The following is an 18221-nucleotide window of genomic DNA, read 5'->3' on the forward strand; positions in this document are numbered from 1 at the left end:
AAAATGAAAATATTAGTTTACACACATTAACGCACAGGGATAAGTATAGAACAGCACTTTGGGATGGTGTATAACAGGTTCTCAATCTTGGTCCTGGAGTTCTGGTGTCCAGCAGATTTTAGCTCCAACCCCAATCAAACACACCTGGGCTGACTAATCAAGGCTTCTTAGAAACATCCCTGCAGGTGTGTTGAGGCAAGCTGGAGTTAAAGTCTAAAGGACACCGGACCTCCATGACTGAGTTTGAGAATCCCTGTATAAAAGATGCTTTATGAAATGGAAAATCAGCAGCAAGCATGTCATGTTGTTGAATCAACACTGACTGAACTCTCTTAGTAATGTTCCAAACACATTAATGGATCCATGTAGGGAAAAAAACCGTTCAAGTCATTGTGGAAATGTTTGGTGTATTTTTTTTCTTATACTCCATTGGTGAGCAATGTGAATTTTAAATATGTACACAACGCACATCACAAGCAGAAGCAGAATATAAACAAGCAGAAGATCAGCACTTTGGCTAATTGACTCTCTTGGTATATGATTGTTTTGAGCTTAGGGACACCTTGTTCCTTTCCTCAACCCTGGCACAGAGGGTGGTTTAAAAAAAACCCAGCTAACAGGTGCACATTTCTAACTGGCTTACACCACCAGGTGGCATCAAATCACCACAGTAGAGATCCTACCAGGGCACTCATTTTGTAAGGAGTGCTCTAGGAAGGCAGACAAGAGCAATGTGTTGATAATCCTAGTGCCACATTTAGATTATAGCGTATGGCATCTGTTTGTGAGGAGACGAGCCGGGCAGGACAAACCTCTCAAATTACACACAGGATCAGGACACACACCTCTTTGTTCTTGGAAGGAATGATAGAGCTCATACAAGGCAAGGTCTGGCTCTATTTCTCCGTGTTTCTCAACTCGCTCTTCAGTTTAATGGGCTAAACTTTAAATTTCTTCCTGTAGTGAGATTCTCCCCTTCTGACAGCCCTTTGTGTCCGCTCAGTTGCCTGTGGTCCATCTGCCAAGAGTAATAGATGAGACGGCTCGTCCCTGGCCAAGTGTGTGCTGTCACTGAGATGTGGACGGAATACAAGGCTTGTGCATTATGATTGATATGAAGCCCTCCAGCCAGGCCGCACTGCTAGTCTATTGATTAGACACCAGCTTGGCCTCATGGGAAGCCGTGTCTGTCCCTCGGTCATCCATCACACCTATTTTCTCTCACTTTTAGACAGCCAAGAAAAGTGACCAGGATAAGCTCTTATTTGAAAATGTGAGTTACATATCTCTTATCTTATCTGAAGAAGGTGCATTTGGTTTAGCTTGTGATTAAGGTTGTTGGTAAGTCGTTCCGGCCTCGGCGTCGTGAGTTTTTTTTCAGCTAAATTCAAACTAAATTGGTCGTTATCTTTTGTGAACCTAATGATTCCAATCCATTTCCTTCACATAAAACCTGAGATTATAAAGATTTTTTTTCAATTACGTAATCAGGAACAAATACACTTTGATTCATTGCCTGTTTCATCGAGGCCATTCTTTAATGGAAGTGGAGTTTACTTTATTCCATTAATGATACCAAAAGGTTCAAATTAGCTTCAAGATTGACAACCCAGTGCCAACCATTTGTCAAATTGATTGTAAATGTTCATTTTCCTGAGAATGAAAAAAAGAGAGAGCACACTGTTAGCGTATTAATGATAGAGTTATGCAGAAATATATAGATTGCTACACTGTAAACCCTGATAAGTACAGTTAACTCAAACTGTTTGAGGAAACCGATTGCGGAAAACCATTTAAGTTTTGAAACAATATGGTTTGAGTTCTGAAAACTATATGACTATGACTATAAAAAGTCATATACGCATTGTTTGTGTTTATCATTTGTGTTGTTAAACTTTTAGAGTAGTAACTTAAACATTTTAAGTGCAGTTATCAAATCATTATAAGTTCAACAAATTAAGTCCAACCAACTATATAGCTACTTGAATGGTTTAGTATTGCTCCTAGTTTTTGTTAACACAAAAATATAATTAATTAATTCATAACTCATTTGTTTGTGTTCTGCTTAATATAATCCATTCATGAGTTACCATAACTCTTTTGAGTCAAACTAACCTTTTAAAAAATTATAAGTTTAACTTATTTCATTTAGTGATTTTGACTGTGAAGTTTTACTGTGTAGACGTTTAACTCTCTATTTCACTATAACGTTACATATGTGTGTGCTAAAGGTTATATTTTTTTCTCTTTTTTATTTTATCTAACAGCATTTGTCAGTTTCAAAATGACTGAGATGACCAATAAAATAAAAGTAGGCATGGCTTGCTCAACGCTTCAGTTTGTGAAAACAGTTGTGAGGTAAGATATACACAGCTAAATGTTTAATATTTTGACCAGTCAAAACTCAAATCAGTATTATCAATGACAAAAAAAAAATGCTTTTGGAGGTTTTTGTCAAATTAAAAATAATTTGAAAATATTGAATGAATCCTTAGTCATAACCTTTTTACTATTCATTTGTTCTTTTTAAAATACAATTAAAATACAAACTTTTAATAATATTACACTGTAAAACCCAAACAGTTAAGGTAACTCAAACCATTTGAGAAAACCGATTGCAGCAAACCATTTAAGTTCAAAAACTAATCCTACTGAGCACTGTGAACTTAATCCATTTGAGTAAACAGCAATTTGAGCACAGTCAAACCCGATAAATGAAGAGAACTCAAACCAACTGAGGACTGAAACCTAAGTTAAGTCAACTCAAACCGTTTGAGGAAACCAATTGCAACAAACCATTTGAGTTAAACTAATCTATATGAGTACTGTGAACTTACTCCATTTAAGTTGAAGTAATGAGGTATTTAATTAACTCATTACCTTCAACACTGAGTTCAAAACTCTTTTCAAATGAGTAGAATTACCTTTTAGTAAATTTTGAGTTAACTACACTCATTTCATTTGATAAAGTTGACTGTTGGGTTTTAGTGTATTGCTATTAATTACAACAGCTATTTTTAAAATACAAACATTTTAAAAAATTATTGATAATAAAATTGTTTGTATACTACATTATTGCATTAAGTATGTGTACATTCTTTACTCATGTATTTCATTCAAATAAACACCTCTCCCCCCTATGTTCAATACATGTTTTGGCAGATGTTTTGGAAAAACTTGTGTGAATCAGCTGTTTGGTAAAAGACAAATGAACCAGTCTTCCACCCTCAGGCAAAGCACATTTCAGTACAAGATAGAAAAACGGTAAGTGTTTTAGCTTTTCTTTCTCTACACACAATCAAAACTAAACTTTTTTTATTTGCAATGGTAATAGATTGACGAAAGGTTGAAATGATACATAACTAACGCTAAAACAGAGTTTCCATTGCTGAAACTGATTCTGAATTTTAGTGGGACTAGATAGGGAGAGTAAATATTGAAATGAGTTGACACGATGCTTAAATAATGGCCGGTATTCATAAAACATGCATGTCTGGAGAGCGAGAGAACCAGTACGTTGACCTTCAGAGAGACAGGAAGAGACAGGTGCCTGTGGCGTTGTGGTTGGACACACCCACGGACCGGACTCTGTTCGGCCCAAAGAAAAGGTCACAGAAATGTCATGCAGTCGTGTCCTTGTAAGTTTGATCGGACTTGATAAAAGCAAACCTGCTGCTTGGATTCTTCCTGCTGTACTTTTTTGACATCCATAATAACTCCACTCCACTCATTTGATCTGCTCTGCTTTAAATGTTAACTGCGATGACTCAGCTAACAACTGTTGTTTGCACTGAAACGGAGCATTGGTGTTCATTCAGCTCTATTTCGTGTGACAGATGCTGTTGGCAATAAAAAAATAAGTCATAAATTAAATTTTTTTTTATATTTAAATATTTTGAAGCAAAGTTTTAAATGGATTATAAGTGGAAATGGTGTCTTGTGAAATGTAGGTTAATTTGATATGTCTGTCTAACATCCCGCACTTTCCTACTATTGGTGCATCGAAGCAATTTACTGTTATTATATATAACGTTGTGGCTATACCCAACACTGGCATAAAAAATGTGCAAAGAAAAGATATACATTTATATTCAACTTATTTTAAATATAATTTAAATAGCTGTTTTCTTACTCAATATATTTTGCATTTTTATTTATTCATGTGAGGAATAAATTACTCAAGCCGTTACTCCAGTTTTCATTGTTAAATGTTTTTCAGAAATTATTTTATCATTGTTTTTTATTAATAATGGCTATTTTTTTTCTCAATGTTTCTTAAACCTTCATAATTTTTTCATGATTCTTTAGTGAACAAAGTTCAAAAGAACATGACTTTTATTAGAAACAAATATTTTGTAACATTTTAAATGGCTTTTCAAATGCTTTTAGTGATTTAATCCACATTAATTCACGAGCATGAATTGAAATTTTAATAATGCTATAGTAAATGCTGAACCATGATCATTAACAAATGCTGTACAGGTCATGCTCACTATTAGCTCACATTAGTAAATAACATTAACTAGTGAAACCTTGGTGTTAAAATGTGACCATAATAATGTTTATAAATCAGCATATTAGAATGATTTTTCCATCAAATCAATTAATTACATTTTAAAATCAGAATATTTTCACAATGCAATTTTACTGTAATTAATGGCAACTTCTTTAAAAACATAACAAAACCTAATTGTTTTAAACATTTGACCTGTAGTGTGTATATATAGGGGAGAGCGGGGACAAAGTGGAAAGAGATTAACTCTTGACAACCCAAATATCAGCTGATTTTGGGACAGTGTCCTGCAGTTAGGCCTGAATTATTGGTTTTAGGTGCAAAAAGTAAATAAGTGTAGTGGTTCTTTTATCCTCATTACAAGTTGAGTTTCACTTTTCATGCATTACAGTAATGATCAATCTATAGGTTATTTAGAGAGAGAACACATCCTTCAGTTTTTCAGTTAAAAAGTAAATCGGGTTTAAATGACGAGTTATTTATGTCCCACTGCTAACAGCCATACCTTATTTTTCAGTTCCACATTAGAATTTGCGGTGTTTTGATTCATATGTTCTATAAAATTAATGCATATTGCCAATAATAATAATTTTTATTTTTTATTTTAGAAAATTGTAACATTTTGCGTTTTTGGATTGCTTTTAAAACTTTTAATGGAACTGAACTTTAAAATGAAAATGCCATTTAATATTTTTTCAAAAATATAAAGAAAAAAAATGTTTGCAGATAACATTAACAAGGTGATAGATATATTTAAAATAAACAATATACAGTCAGTAAATCTAACAAATATTGTGTTACTTTCATCCTTGCTATCAGGGTCAGAAGTAAGAATGTGCAATTTGTTTATAGTGAAATTATTTTGAAGCTGTTCTACATTTTGTTTAAATACCACCTGATATTGATAGACCACACTAAACCACAAAAAATAATATTTTTTCTTTTATTATTTTTATGAAAAATGGTACTTTCGTCCCCACTCTCCCTTACATGTAATGTGTATTCCTATGAATTAGCAAGGTGTGGTGTGTGTAAAGGTTTCTATAGTTCTCCAAAAGCGAATGTTGAACCAGTATCCCTCACCCCGTGTGTGTGTGTGTGTGTTTAGCATCTGTGTCACCATGCGTTCTGAGATACAGGTGTGATAAATGACTAATCCAACACTTGGCATCACCTGGCAAATTGATATTGAGTTGAATGCTTTGAGCTCAATATTTTGCCTTGACCCAGTTGAGGCCCAAAACCTTGCTCGCTGTGGCCATTTTAAATGAATTTCAGTACCGGAAATAGGCCACGGGTGAAGGGGGTGCAGGGCCTCCTCTGGGAACGTCCCTCTCCTTCAACCTCGCCTCATTAGTCTAACCGGGCAGTTGCAGAGCTGTTGTGTGTCACATCTATTTTGGTCCCCCCTAAACTCCAAAGTGCCCCCTTAACTTATCTTTTTCTGTATTTTCGCCATTCTCCATTTCCCCTCATTCTGCCCAAGAGACGAGGTGAAGGAGATGCGATTGGCCCCTGTCCCGTCATCATCATCATCATCATCGTGGAAACAGGTTGGCAATGAGGAATCGGACACTGATGCAGTCGGCTAAATGTGTCAAGGACGCAGGAGCCAAACCTGGTACAGTTCACCTGTGAGAGACCCAAAAGCACAAACGCAGAAAGGAAGTGACCCACTAAACCAGTTTACAAGTGCTCTTTCTGAAATTAAAGCTATAGTTCACACAAAAAGGTTGTCATAATTTGCTCAGTTCTATATTCTTTGGTTGAAATATAGTTTTATTTGAATTATTTACAAACATTAGGAGTTTATGGAACAAAAAAAGAAGCATTAAAAATATTTAATGTGATATTTTATGACTCGTGAAGTCAGTTCGGTGAGGAAAAGGATTACATTTATATTAAATTAATTACTAATTTCTTGCAGATATTTACCACAGTAGTAATTATTTTGAGTTGTTATTTTTTTTAAACAAATTAATAATTTTTCAAGGATGCATTATATTGATCAAAAGTGGCATCAAAGAAATGTATTTATAATGCATACATATTAGATATTTTAAATAGCATTGGATTTTTGTTCATTATGAAATAACACTGTCTGACATGGTTTAACATTATAAATATTAATTAACAAACATCACAAACAAATATTAATATTTTAAAACAAATGTCACCAGATGTGCCACAGAGTTAATAAATTATATACATAACTATAGCTTTCATTACATCAATAGAATACATTTTTTAAATATATTAATGTAGAAAAGATTTCTTTAAAGTATAAATAATATTTACAGTGATCCATTTTTTGCTATATTTTTGGTCAAATAAATACAGCCATAGTATTCAAATGACATTTCTGTCAAAAACATCAACTGCATAAACTATAGTAGTCTACAGCTGAGGATAAGATCAGGACTGGACTGTGACAAAAAATCAGCCCTGGCATTTTGGGACAGAGCGACCCACTACATTCAATCAAAATACGACACATCTTTGAACACCCTTGAATATGTTTACCAACTCCCATTCTATAAAAGCACAAAAGCCATATATAGGAAATAATGAGAGTTGACAAATGAAAAACTTACATATTTTTTTATTTATTACTATTATAAATATATAATCCACACTGGAAGTCCATCTTGTGTGTGCCTGTTTGTTGAGGGAGCCTATATTAAATAATGAACATAACAAAAACTGCCTGCTGACGCACACAGTAATTGTTGATTAACAAAATAAAGTTAAATAAAAACAATGTATCAGAGACCCTTAAAAATTTTTTAACTCAACAATGAAACATCAGACATAGCTTAAAGTTTGTATATAGTCAATCAAATGAACTTAAACAATTAAAAAATGCAACAAGGATTTGTTTGGGCCTGAACTACAAAACAAAATTAAAAATTAGTATTAGTTTTGCTTAAGTTGCACACTAGTTTGGTCATGTATAAATGTCATAACTATATTGTATAAATATTATTATAACTATAGGCCTCATGCTGACGATCAAAAACAGAATGACATGATATCACAGGCCATTGTCTTCTGACCGAGTGCACCTTAAAAGACATGAATGACACTTATAGAGCTTGAGAAACATACTTTTTTTATGATATATATCATTTGTAAAATAAAGAGTTGCAGGTTAAGGAAACAGGAGAGGAGGAAGTTGCCTGTGAGCCTTAGTGCAGATGAAAAGTTTTTTAAAAAGTATATTTATATAGACAGATAGGTAACTAGACAGAATAGTCAGGAATATATTGATCCGTGCAACAGTTGCCAATCCACTGCGCGTTGCAGACGCAAAAGGCAAATGCCTGCTCGATGCTTCTGCTTATCATACGTGTGTGTGGGGTCTGAAACCGGCGCATGTCTCTCAACTATTTTGACAAATACACACAGACGTTGCACGCTTACACAGAGCCCAAAATGGAAGTTTGTGATTGGGTCAGCCCAATGTCAATAAAGAAAAGAACCAATAGGCTGCAGATTAAGACACATGGGCCGATCTGTCCGAAAAAGAAACCTCTTACTTTCAGAGTGTCACAGATCACAGCTTCGTCAATTAATTAGGCAGAAAAAAGACAGTCTGCTTAGTGTTTTATGGGCCGATCAGATCGTAAGAAGATGATTAGCCTGGCCCAAAATGTACAGATGGCCAGTCCTCCCCTGGATAAGATTATGATTTTAGCAAATATATACAGCAATGTTTTAGCATATTGCATGTTTCTTTTGTAGTATATTTTAGCAAGCTGCTAACATGTTTTAGCTCATTGTTTGCAATTTTCTTTTCAGCTGCTAACCCCTTTAATGCATTTCTTTCATGTTTCATTTCTAGCATTGTTTTAGCAAGTTGTTACCATGTTTTAGCATATGATTCACATTTTATTCTAGGATTCATTAGCAAGTTGCTAATATTTTACAGCATTGTTTCCATGTTTATTTACTAGCTTGTTTTCTCACAAGTTTTCTCAGATGTTTTATCACATCATTCACATTTTTATTCCAGCATGCTTTAGCAAGTTTTTAACATGTTTTAGCACATTGCATGTTTCTTTTGTAGTATATTTTAGCAAGATGCTAACATGTTCATGTGAACTAATCCCTATGATGTTTCATAACTAAAAATACATATTTTTTTCAATTGCGCAGAGACATCTCATAACTCTCAGTGACTTGTCCTTGTAGCCTGACCCCAATCTAGAATGTGCATGTCACCCGATCGCTAAAAACCTTGACTGTTGAAAGAGTGATAAATTTGAAAAAGTACAGACAAGGGTCCCACTGTTCTACCAGAAACATTGCTCTATTGATAAAATCAGGTATGTGGTACGTCATCATCCACCAGCTTTCCTGGATACTTTCTGTAGTGACTCCACATTATTAAATGAAAAGGTGAAAATAGATGAGAGGAGTCTGCTTTAGCATGATTTAAAGTAAAAAAGTATCAGTTGGTATTGTCAGATTTCATTGAAGCTATATTAAAATGTGATTGTGACAGAGTCTTGGATATTAGAGTCCTTTCTGTCATACTTTTTACTTTGTGTATGTTTCCATCTGTAGGTAGGCTAGATCACATTTTTGGGTTTAATGTTATTTTCTTAAAAACTGTGCATAAACTATAGCTGGTTAACACGTTGCTAATATGATTTAGCACATTGCTTGCATGTTTCTTTTGTAGCATGTTTTTAGCAAGCTGCTAACATGTTTTAACACATCATTTGCATATTTATTTTCTAGCATGTTTTAGTACACTGCTTTCATGTTTAATTTCTAGCATTGTTTTAGCAAGTTTTTTGCATGTTTCTGTTCTGCTGTTTTAGCAAATTGTTAACACGATTTAGCACATTGCTTGCATTTTTCTTTTGTAGTATGTTTTAACAAGCTGCTAATGTTTTAGCACTTTGCTCGCATATTTTTTTCTAGCACGTTTCCACAAATTGCTAACCTGTTTTAGTCCATTGCTTTTAAGTTTAATTTCTATTTCATTTATCATGTTTTAGCATGCATTTACAAGTTGCTAACATTTTAGCAAATTGTTGGCATCTGTACTAGCATGTTTTTAGCAAGCTGCTAACATGTTTTAGCACTTTGTTTGCATATTTCCTTTCTAGCATGTTTTAGCACACTACTTTCATGTTCAAATTTCTAGCCTTTTTTAGTGAGTTTCAGCATGTTTTGCATGTTTCTCTTCTACTGTTTAAGGAAATTGTTAATATGATTTAGCACATTCCTTGCATGTTTCCTTTGTAACATGTCTTAGCATGTTGTTTGCCTATTTTTTTTTCTTGCATGTTTTAGCACACTGCTTTCATGTTTCATTTCTAACATTAAGCAAGTTTTTAGCATGTTTTTGCGTGCTTCTGTTTTACTGTTTAAGCAAATTGCTAACATGATTTAGCACATTGCTGGCATGTTGCTTTTGCAGTATGTGTTTAGCAAGCTACTAACATGTTTTACCACATTGCTTGCATATTTCATGTTTCTTTTCTAACATTGTCTTGGCAAGTTTATAACATTTTAACGCATTGTTGGCCTGTTTCTTTACTAGCATATTATAGCAAGCATATTATAGCAAGCAATGCTTTAGCACATTGTTCACATTTCTATTCTAGCATGCTGTAGCAAGTTTTTACCATGTTTTAGCACATCGTTTGCATGCTGCTTTTATAGCATGTTTTTGCAAGTCGCTAATACGCTTAGCACGTTTCCATAGTGTTTTAACCTGTTTCTAGTGTTTTAACACATAGCTAACATATTTCTAGCATGATGTAACACTGTTGTTGAACTGTTTTGAGCATGTTTTATCACAATTTAACAAAATTGTCCTAATTTGTTTTAAAGATTTAAATATTTGAATCTGGTTTCCATCAGGATAGAAGCTGCACTTTTCTGTAAGTAATGGGCTGATCACACTGTTGTGTTTAATTCTGTATCCTATAAAGCAGTGACAGTTAACAGTACAGTCTTAGTATTTGTCCATCATTCTGATATTCTCCCACCTGAGCTATTTCCAGTCTATGACTGCATGCACATCCACTTAATGCTGTTATGTAACACTGTGTGAAAACCAAGACACTCTTCATACAAACATTCATAATCTATGCTAATCAGAGACATTACACTTGATTCTAACACCTTATAAACACACCAGTGTGATCCAAACACTGGCTAATTTTTATTTCAATACCTATCACCTGTCTACAAAACACATAGTTGCATGCACAGAATGCTTGGACACGCTATAGTTCTCTTCTCAGTAACCAAAAACAAAAATCTGTGTCAGTCTTCTCAGAATTGTCTCATTGCACACTCGTAGGAGACTCCTTAGGCAGAAAGAGAGCGATGTTGGCTTGGAAAGTATATGAATAGCACTTTGTGCTGTTTATCAGGTCAAAGCAGGTAACTCTCAGTAATGTGTGTTCATGACTTGGCTCGATACATATTTTGGCATCTAATTGCATGCGTCACTATTGCTTATTTTTACGAGTAGTTGTTTAAATGGATCTACTTCTCTTTTTCTATACCTGAGGTCGCTTGTTTGTCTTTTTTTGGGTGTGCATTTGTTTTTGTTTTTTTATAGTCCGTATTAGACCACTGGCTGCAAGTTAACAAAAGAAAATATATATTTTTTTCATTTTCTCTCAGTAAAATCTTTTTTATTACATCCAAAATGTCAAACGTTTTCATAAATCTAAAATGAAAAATAGAATGAAGGAAAGAAAGAAACAAACCAAAACACAAAAAAGAATGGTTGTTTCTTTTAAAAACCCTATATTTGTATAGGTAGGTCATGGTTTATATATTATTAAAACTGTATATTAATGTTTTTTTTTTATAGCTTATTTCACTCATTTAGCGTAGTTCATCAGATTGTTAAAACGAGAGATTTGTGTTAGATTGTATCTCAGTTTAATTTATTTTAATTTAGTTCATTTTCTATAGAATGAAACGATACATTTATCCGTTGCAATTTCATTACACTGCTGTTTGTAACAAAAATACTTTTGTTATTTTGACCAACTGCCATTTTCATTTAAAATAATGCTCAATGTCTTTATTTGTAATTTGGATGGCATGTTATCAGACCTTTATAAAACAAGGCAAATCTTACTATTATATTGATATGTTTTACATTTTATATTTGCATTTAATCGTTTTTAATATAGTATCAGCTATCAATATACACTACAAGTCTTGTCGTCGATTCCAATTGTAAGAGCAGCAAATAATAACTTATTAAAAAAGTGGCAGAAGGCAGAATCCTCTGTTGAGCTGCATCCCAATCATCACAAATACTGCAGAAGACCTATTGGAACTTGCATGGACTGAAAATTCTTGCAGAAATCAAGATTGGTGAAGGAAAAATCATAGTTTGGGGTTATATTCAGTATGGGGGTATGTGAGAGATCTGCAGTATGGATGGCAACATCAACAGACTGAGGTATCAAGACATTTGTGCTGCCCATTACATTACAAACCACAGGAGAGGGTAAATTCTTCAGCAGGATAGCGCTCCTTCTCATACTTCAGCCTCCACATTACAGTTCCTGAAAGCAAAGAAGGTCAAGGTGCTCCAGGATTGGTCAGCCCAGTTGCCAGATATGAACATTATTGAACATGTCTAGGGTAAGATGGAGGAGGCATTGAAGATTAATCCAATGAATCTTGATGAACTCTGGGAGTCCTGCAAGAACGATTTCTTTGCCCTTCCAGATGACTTTAATAATAAGTTATTTGAGTCATTGCTAAGATGTATGGATGCAGTCCTCCAAGCTCATGGGAGTCATACACAAGTTTAGTTTGATATAGTCCAATATTTGTATTTCAGCAGTTACTTGCTTTTGCATTTAAAAGTGCTTTGAATCGATGGTCTCCAAAATAATTAAATATAAGCGTAAATGTCAAAAATAAATAGCCCTTTTTGAGCTCTAAATGTGCAGTGGCTGTGAATTAGGAGAAATGTCAGAGTTTTCGAGATTATGACCTTAGAATGGACAAACTGGCAGCGTTCGTCTAATGTTCATGTTGAGGGGAAAATAAAGTATAAATAGTCCTAACACAGACCTCGGAGTCTCTGCATGCGCTGTGATTCATATCTCGTTAGAGAAGTCAGCCTCGTTAACCTCTACGTAATTACCCAGTGCGCAGCTCCGGCCCACAGCACACACAGCGTTTGGCAAACTCCAGCCAGTGTGCGTCAGTCTGACACCAGTCAGGCCTTGCTGAAACTGACAGTTCAGATCTCTCAGCTGATTATTCAGTGCAAAGCTCTGACTTCAGATATACATGTTCAGCTTGGGAAAAAACGCAATCGATTTTGATATTTTAAGCTTTTTGAGTATTTTTTTAGTCCAATATAAATAAAACATCAAAAATGCACCTTCAAGTATTTGGGCCTGCAATTTTCACTCATAATACACATTTAAAAGCAGTTTTTTTTTTGTTCAATATAATGGAAATATCCAGAGTGTACCTTTTTAAGCAGTTATCTTTTTGTATATTTTTGTAAATCCAGTAGATTTTCCATTCAAATACCTATTTAAAATGCAGTTTACTTCGAATTAGTTTTTCTTTCTCTCATAATACTGCGCCATAAATCTCTACTTTAGCATCATACATCCACCAATTTTTTGGTTTAGTAAGTTTTACTTATGTAATATAAAAACCAGCGGTGTAAAGAGTACTGAAAAATCATACTTAAGTAAAAGTACCATTATTTGGTTAAAAATGTAGTGTGAGTAAAAGCATTTGTTGTAAATATTACTCGAAGGATGAATAAAAAGTAGACCTTTCAAAAGTACTCAAGAGTAGTGACTATTACGCTGTAAAAAGCTGATGCATTTACATCTAATTTGTGGATGTCTGTAAACATAACATTCTGTAATGCATTTAGTTATTGCCCAGCAGGCACACAATGTCATGAGACATTAGTATTAGGTTAGATGTAGGTCGGGATGTCAGGTGACCAAAATTCAAGTCTAGCCAGTGTCTAAGGGCAACGTTATTTTCATCACCAATAATGATGTCAAATAACGTTGATATGTGGTTGATTATTATTATTTTTTTTTAGGTTGTGTTGGAAAGTGACCAAAATCCAATGTCGAGCCAACATCTTTAACCATATTGATGTCTAAAACTGACATTTATTCTTCAGGTGTGGCAATCAAAACCCAACGTCTGATAGACATCATAGTGGTAACGTCCACACAATTGCAAGCTGTAACGTCATTAGACATTGATATTTAAGTGTAAAGATTTTGGACATCGTCTTGGTCACTTTTAATGCTTCTAAACAGTTTTTTGCATTTATAAAGCGCCCATGTCTTGAGGTAGTTCATTATGATGCGATTTTACCTTCTATGTGCGATTAGATTGAACAGGAATCACAGGACTGATTTTTCTAATCTACATAGACAAGAAAAAAAATATAGTTGACTGCAGCTTGAAGGAAAGTAATGGAGTAAAAGTACCGATCCAGCACTAAAAATGTGTTCAAGGGAAAGTAAAAGTTCACAATTGAAAAAATACTTCGTAAATTACCTTTTCTGAGAAACTACTCGATTACAGTAATTTCAGTATCTGTAATTTGTTATTTTACACCACTGATAATAACGTGTATATTGTTACAATCACCAGCAATCTAGCTATTGCGGATCACTAGAGAACTACAACTCTGCCACGAAATGGACTACAATTCACAGCATGCATCGCACACACACCGGTTCCTGATCCCGTCTGATTGCACAGCTGAAGCTTCTCAAGGACTCATTACACAGACTATTTATACACCACATTTGCTCACACACATTGCTCAGTGTTGTTTGTTTGTTTGCTTTGTTAGTTAAAATAAACCTGTAACTTTAGTAGCATTTTTCTTATTTTTGTCTAGCTGTGTTCTTTGATTCTTATCGGCAATGACTTCTGGATTATCTATATAAGCTTAATTAAGCTTAATATAGCCTGAATATATATATATATATATATATATATATATATATATATATATATATATATATATATATATATATATATATATATATATATATATATATATATTATACACACACACACGTTTTATTCTGCAAAAAATGTTTACAGTATTTTCTGATAAACAGAAGTGGCCAAATTGCCTTCTATAAAATTTAAGTTTGAATCTAATATGTTAAAAAAGCAACAAAATTTTTTTTTTGTGCTAGAAATATATGCAAATAAGTACATATTTAAATTCGTAGTCTCACATTTGCATATTTAAGCAACATTTTAGAGAATATCACAGATGGTTTTTTTTGCAATATGTAATCAATCCCTTTTAGAAGTATGATGATAACTATTAGTTTTTTTTGTTTTAACTGCTGTATATGCCAACCCCGAATGATCTGTTAAGTGTCCTTGCTAACTGTACTATATAAAAGCAACAGCCATTTGTCAAACAAGGCAATATAAATGCCCAAATGTGTGTTTCTGTGACCTTCTACCTTCTTTCCTCTGATTTCTGGGTTCTGTCTTGGTGATGTGCAGAAGTCCCCCCCCCCCCCCCCATCCCTCCCTACTGTTCTCTTTCCATTCGGGGACATTTGGGAGCCTTGGGAACAGTTTCCATGGCGACAGTGACTGCAGACGAGGCGAGTGTGCTGAGACAGGGATGTGAACGTTCTGACACTCTCGTCTCTTGCGGAGCGCTGGTGTGCCTCATTCCTCCCCGCTCATTTCTACAATGAGCTGCTAGATTTGTTTGGTTGTTAAAAGGAGAGCTTTCCATTATTTATTATTTATAGGTTCACGGCAAACAAAGCAGGTTTGCAAGATGCAGCTAAATGAAATCACTTTTAATGATGCAAGTACTTCCGAATCCATTTCTTTTTTCTTTATCTAACATGAAACATAAAATTGTATACAATTCTAGACATAGTTATATGTATGTATGCCTGCATTAATGTGTGGTTAATGCCAGGTTAAATAGCTTGTAACTAAATTAAATTACACAATTGTCTCAATGCTATTGTTATTACACTTTTTACCACCTTTTACCACATGGCAACAGACCTATTAAAATAAAATCCTGGAAAATGTTGTTGTTTTTCGTTGGTGTATAAATAAGGATTATTTTTAATGTCTGGATTTGTAAAATAGGTCACATTGAATATATTGTATGTGCTTTTTAATAACTAATGTTTCTAAATATAGAATTATTTTGTTTATTTTCTATATCCACTATTATAATTTCTGTCACTTTCACCTTAAATTGTAGTATTTTTTTTCATATCTATTAAAGTCCTCATGAAATCAGATTTCTTCCTTCCTTTCTTCTTTCCTTACATTTGTTTATCCTCTTGTAATTCTTTGTTTTTGTCTCTCACTCATGTTTATTTGATCACACTCTGTTGTTTGTTAAATTCTTTTGTCCTTATTGTTTGATTTGTCTCGTTATTTACATACTTTATCATGTATTAGGGGGTGGAGCTAAACAGGCATTGACATAGAAGTAGGTCTTCTGTGGCACACTATTTCTTAAAGGTGTGTATGTAGGTTTGACACCCAGTGGTTGAACTAGGTATTGCACTCATGGTTCAAAACACATGCAAGTGCAGGTTGCCAGATTGAAGACATCAACAGCAATGTGCCTGACTGTTGAGCCTAAAGACTGATTTAAGGCTGATTTAAACAGTGTTTTAAATAAAAGCAACGGCACGCGATAGAAGGCATATTTTCCATATTAAAAGGAGTTTTTCTTTTAATTTCTTTTAAATGCCATTTTACATGACATTTGTTGCCTTACTACTGAAAGCAGCAGCAGATAGTTCACCTCCGATCCTTTTGAAATTGAACTTTAGAACTGTGACTCAGTGCAAGCCAACACGCATCAGTGGTATATATATATATATATATATATATATATATATATATATATATATATATATATATATATATATATATATATATATATATATATATACATTTAATAATGTTAAAGAGGTTTAATATGTAATAATTAAATTATAAACCATTTCATTGGAGTGCAGTGACTGCACTATTCTGTGCTTCTGAATGACAGTATTTAAAAACTAGTCGAGTTGCGACTACTGCAAATAGCCAAATTGCCAATCACTGCAAATCTCATCATGTAGTGTATTGTTAGGACATATTACGTATGATATTACGTTTGTATTATTTATGTTATTTGCTAATTAATAACCACCTCATGTGGAGCTCTGAATCTGTGTCTCATTTCGGAGGCTGCTACTGTTCACCGGAGGTCGCATTTCGGTCAAGGACGCATACTTTGAGAGCCTTCCTGACTGAATGAATGAAATAAGCTGTTTTCCACAACAGTAACCCAGGGTGCTGAAATATAATTGGCTAAACTGCAATTGGACGGGTTATAGGTACCAAAACAAAGACAGACATTCCAGCACGTTACGCACATTTTCAAAGCTGAATATCTGACTTCAGCATTGTTTTTCAGATAAACAAGAATGTTCACTTGGCATGTTTCTTAAATATCTGCAAACATTATGGTATTTTTATTCCATAGAAAACTCACATACAGCACCTTTAAGCAACACATTCTGGCAGATTGGCTTTGATATAAGATGTTTTTGGACTAACAAAGTTTTGAAAGGGTGTTTATTTAAACTACAATGACTTGTATGTCAAAGGATTTCATGACCCCTTTACATATATAGGCCATTACCCAAATCTAATTTAGAGAATAGATGTGAATTTTTGTCTTTGGGAGAAGCTCAGAATTAAGGCTGTATCTATGATAGTTATATGTTCTAATTCGCCTCAAGCACATGAAGGTGTGCTTCTATTTATATGTATCAGTATGTACAGTTAATCGACCAATTAGAATCAGAATTAGATCAGCTCTGAGAATCTCCAGATCTGGATTTAAGATGCACCCAGAGGAGATGTATGTTTAAAAAGGTTAATTGTACCATTGCATCAGAGGAAATGCTCAATTGCTTTTTAGAAATAAGAACAATCAGATTTTATTTCTAGCTTCAGGGAATAAATTCTTGTATACACACTCACCCACATACACATACATATTCAGAACAATCAGGTTTTATTTCTAGCTTAAGGGAAGAAATTCTTGTATACACACTCACCCACATACACATACATATTCCTGCCATGGTGTTGGTTTGGTTTGTGGCTCTTCAGTAAATTCGACCATCGACAGGCTTCATAACATTGCACTATTTTGAGTCTTTATTGTAAATCAATTTGTTTTGATGTGGAGGAGAGGAGAAATGTGGCGACATCTTTGTGTACCCAGATGCTGCACGTCACTGCTATTTCATCCTGTTTGCAGCAGGTGAAGTGAGGAGTAATTGGCTTCTGTCAATACTGGCTTGTGAGTTTTAGCAGCAGCTAAACAAGATGGAAAAGAGGTCGATGCGGAGAGAAAGAGAGAGACAAGGACAGAGCGCTTCACTCCCACCCACCTCAAAGCTGCCATTTCTCACATCTGCCAGCTCACATGAAACACTTTTCTGTCTTATCACAATGTCATCCACAGATATTATTTTAAGAAAAACTATTTAGATTATTAGATGTGAAGAACTGTTGGGTAGAAATAAAGACTCAAAATTAAGTTAGATTTGAATATTTAAGTTTTTACATTAGATTTTTTTTCATCTGAAGTTGTTATAATAATAATAATAATAATAATAATAATAATATATAACTTAAT

Source organism: Danio aesculapii, chromosome 4 (genome assembly GCF_903798145.1).
Source record: "Danio aesculapii chromosome 4, fDanAes4.1, whole genome shotgun sequence".
NCBI lineage: Eukaryota > Metazoa > Chordata > Actinopteri > Cypriniformes > Danionidae > Danio > Danio aesculapii.